Genomic DNA, 4,388 nt, shown 5'->3' on the forward strand with positions numbered 1-4,388 from the left:
TGTCATTGGAGATCAACCCATATCAATGAAGAATTGCTAGTCTTAATGTTTCAACAATTAGAACAATTCACAGTTTCAACCATTCTATCAACTAGCTAGAGTCGTCTGTGATGTCACTCCAACAGCCAAGCCGGGGTAGTTCACTTTCAGACCCACCGTACAAGAGCCAGAGAGTAGAGAGATCTGGCTCTAAATTGCCCTGCAGCGAATGGATTTTCTCTGGATAATACAATGTTTGGTACAGAGGAGCAGGGATTAGCTGGGCCTGATGCATCCTCTCCCCACGTGCCCAATCTAATTAGACAGGAATCAGTTTAAAGATGAAAGCAAGCTCCGGCATCACCGCAACTAAATACTGGAATTAGTATTCTGCACATGGGAATTTAATGACGGAGACGGCAAATCCAATCACTTTGGATTCTCAGTTTACCACCAGCATTGGAGTCGGCGAACGATGGAGAGACAACAACAACAATGATACAGCTGTCGATAGATATTGATGCCAACAGCATATTAGATCATGTGTGCATTGGTAATGCTATACGTTGTCATCGTTTAGCGATGATAAACAGGCAATCATCAGTCGTTTAGCTTTTGTCGCTGTGTCAGGGTTGTGCTAGGTGTTTTAGGTGACTGCGAGACCGTTCCTGACGATACTGTACGTCACGGAGGGGGATCATGGATAAATGGCAGCTTATAGAACGGATAATTTGAGGATAAAACTGGTAGGCCAAAAAAAGAAAAGAAAAAAGGATCGAAATAGTCAATAGATTAAGAAAGGTATATATATATATATATTTTTTTTTTTTAAGTATAAAGGCGCACAGCCACACAACAATTGGAGGAGATCCACCAGGGGCCCTTACACCTCAACACCTGCCTGCGCTTTTGTAAAGAAGAACAGGAACGGGGGCCATTCAGCAGAATACTCGCACCTTGCAAGGGGAGCACATTCGTTAAGGGCGAGAGGTGAAGTCACAAGCAGAAAAAGCCGCTTTTGAGGCATTTATATATTACCGACTGACTGTGGCACCGTACTGTACCCACACCAATGCAGTGAGGTGAACAAAACAATCAAGGTGACACCGATTCGGTTGAAGTGAAAAGATCACCATCTTCCATTTGCCTCGTCTTTGTGAAATTTCATTTAGTAGATTAAACCACTTGTGAACGCGACGTATTCCGCGACCCTGACACGAGTAGAAGACGCGTTTTTTATACAGAATTTGTTTTAATGTAATAGCGTAGGGTGACCTCTCAGGCCTTGATCTAAAAAGGTTGGTCTTCGTTCTCACCATTGTGAACATTGTGTACTTTTAAGAGAACCGACATCATTTACAAGGATTATTTCTGAGGAGTGACTTTGCAGTGTGCAGTTTTCGTGTGTTTTTCATTCATTTTACAATTATGTATTTTTTGACATTCATTGGAGATCTAAATTCTGGTAATGCTTTATTTTTCTGTTCAGAACACAATGATAACATATGAAGGATTTATTTGTGTCTTTGGGATTAATTAAACACTACTAGGCACCACTTGCTAATAGGATGTTACAAATTGTGTTTAATTATTTGAAGTACCAATAGTACCCCTTGTTACCTCATACTGTATTCTTGTATATTATTAATACGTACCAGGTAATACCAGGTTAGTCAAACAGTTAGTCAGATCAGTGCAGAAAATGTAATATGAACTGCTTTGCCTGGTCTGTTGCTGCATTTGTAAGGATTGAATGCCTACTTCAAATTCAGCCATTTTGTGAGTGTGTTTCCATCAGGGGAGGAGCTTATGACAATACCTGCTCAGAGACCCTACAGATTAGCCGACACTTCAAGAGATAATCCACTGCATCTGGTTAAAGCCAGATTACAACAAAATAACATGTCAAATACCCCATACTTCCGTGAATTAAATATACTCTCCTCATGAATACAAAGGCTAGGTCATGTGAGAATGGGGATACAAAAATGAGACACAAACATGTTTGGTGGGGGGAGACAATGCTTCTAGGTTGTTTTCTTGTCACAGTTCTCTATTTTGTTTTGTAACTATTGTATAAAAGCAATAAGGTACTCAAGTCTGTTCTTTATCGTGAATAAAGTCACAGCTTGTGGGTTGCCTAACAACGCCCCTCAGCTGTGACTTTATTCACGATTAGGCACAGCCTTTTGTGCTATATTGCTTAAATGCAGGTGAAGGCAAATACATTCTATTTCCAAACATGTGTTTTGAATGCATTCAAATAAGTGCTGAATGTTACCTACTGTTCACACACTGATTAAGAATAGTGAGGCAAATACATTGTTGATTTGGAGTTGAAACTGTGATCATTTTAAGACTAAACATCTTTCCATGTGTGACTATATTCATCAACATTTGCTTCGTAGGAAACAGGCTGTGTGTAGCAACAGAGAATTAGAATTGGAATTAGAATCATTCTTAATGAATAAAAAAAAAAAAGATTAATGATAATACTGTAATTGTTTACTATTGTGTGGTTTGTTATACCATGTGAGAAACATTGTCTTGAAAAACATATGCTATGTGAGCCATTTATGATAACAAAGTATGCTTTTGAGATGGGATGTGTGATTCTGATAGACAAATACAATATTTTGGATGACAGACACCAAACTGGTTTGCAGATACAGTTTTTAATGTATCACAACAATGAGCAACAAACATACTTGATGAACTATTTCCAGAAGTTGTTCAAATACCATCTACAATAAACGTCATTTCAACTATGACAACAGGTCTGTGACAAAATAAAAAAGAAAGTTTCAAAACCATGTTATTACCGTGATACGGTACAGTTGAGACCTCAAACATTACAGTAACAAAAACTAATGAGACTACTCTCTATATATAAAACATCAATAACATTTTTGGTTTAGTTTATTTAAAGTTTTAGCCATAGGGGCTTCTTCTTATTAAAACCTCAGGGTGCATTTCCTATGTAACCCAGATGTTGAGAGTACATATTGTGTAGGATATGATTGCGCCGTGAAAATCCCTTTGACATCCAGAAGAACAATCCCAAATTTCAACCTTTTGAAGGCTGTCCTCTTAAGCTTGACACAATCCATCCGTTTTTAAAAAGGTTTTTTTTTTTTTTTTTTTCTTTCTTTCTTTTTGGCTGCTGTGCAGTTGCAACATTTATGTACAGTTATATTATTGGACCATCCTTTTTGTTGGTTTGTTAGCTTTTACCAGTCCTTAGTGTGGGAAGCATTCTGTCCGAATGCTCACATCTTAGCACATGATGCTAGCTGACAGTTCAGTCTTGCAATGCTGAGCCACATTATGGGGAGAGGCAAAAAGCCAGGTTGTGAAAGCCTTTGGAATCAGGACAGTCGCTCATGTTTGTACAATGGCAGGATTGCACCTTGGGAGGCCAGGATGTCTCTCATGAAACACAATCGAAAAGTGTCTTCAGGATTAAAGTAAATGTTAAAATACTAAAAATCCAAATAAGAACATTTAAAAAGTTCACACAAAAAAGAGAATTAAAAACTGTGACATTTTGCGTTTAAAATTTCAACGAAAAAGAAAACAACTGTACAACGTAAGAGGAAATGTTACTTGATTTCATCGTTTGAAACAATAACTAAGCATGATTTGATTTAACCTGTCAAACAGTTGCATTACATGCTACTTGCTCATCTCAGAATAGGAAATACCAAAAGCAATACATTTTTGCATTTCTTCATATTAATAAATTTGTACCATGCACAGCCAACTACGAATATGTACAACAGCTTAGCTTTCTTTGTTCACAAGCCTTTTTCTTTCATACAAATAGCCTTCTGTTACTTTGGAATGAATCACCATTGGCTTACCTTACCAAACTAGAAAGTGATTTGTAAAAATTGAACACCCTTTGACAGCTTTCACATTCTTTAAGTTCCACAGCAAAATAACAAAAATGAAATTATAAAATGAAATTGAAAAAAACAGCAAAGCAAAGCAATCCATGGGTCAGTATTCTGTCTGGTAGAAAGTTGAGAATTTATGGCGAGCAAAATAACATTACACAGTAGCAGCAAAACGTTGTTATAAGGTAATACTTTGTAATGCATAAATGACTAAAATGAACGGAAAAATGAAAATGTTGACTCTTCATGATAGATCAACAGAAGTGCCAGAGAATTAATGGGTGGACGAAGACCTATGCACTAAATGACAGTGTATAGGTGTAACACTGTTATCAGTCCTACAAGCACAGGGAAAAACGTTTCATTATACAAAACAAATGCTGTTGTCCCCCTTTTAAAGCAGCATATTTGCTAACAAAGAGCAAATATTCATACCTTTTTTTACTTTAAAACATTTTGACCAACTTGTACTTTAACAGTTTCAAGTATACAGTACTACTTTCATGGATG

The 4,388-nt window shown here is 37.1% G+C and overlaps 1 protein-coding gene across 1 annotated transcript in view; it reads right to left on the reverse strand.

Annotated features, from left to right (window-relative positions):
* Window positions 1-2,635: 2,635 nt before the first annotated feature.
* zfhx4 (zinc finger homeobox 4) overlaps window positions 2,636-4,388 on the reverse strand; it is a gene marked incomplete at its 5' end in the record, with an annotated part of 60,710 nt that continues 58,957 nt past the window's right edge. Inside the window, one exon of the mRNA XM_083687836.1 lies at window positions 2,636-4,388. This exon is cut by the window's right edge and continues 2,635 nt beyond it.

Source organism: Argentina silus (assembly GCF_951799395.1).
Source record: "Argentina silus genome assembly, chromosome: 1".
Lineage (NCBI taxonomy): Eukaryota > Metazoa > Chordata > Actinopteri > Argentiniformes > Argentinidae > Argentina > Argentina silus.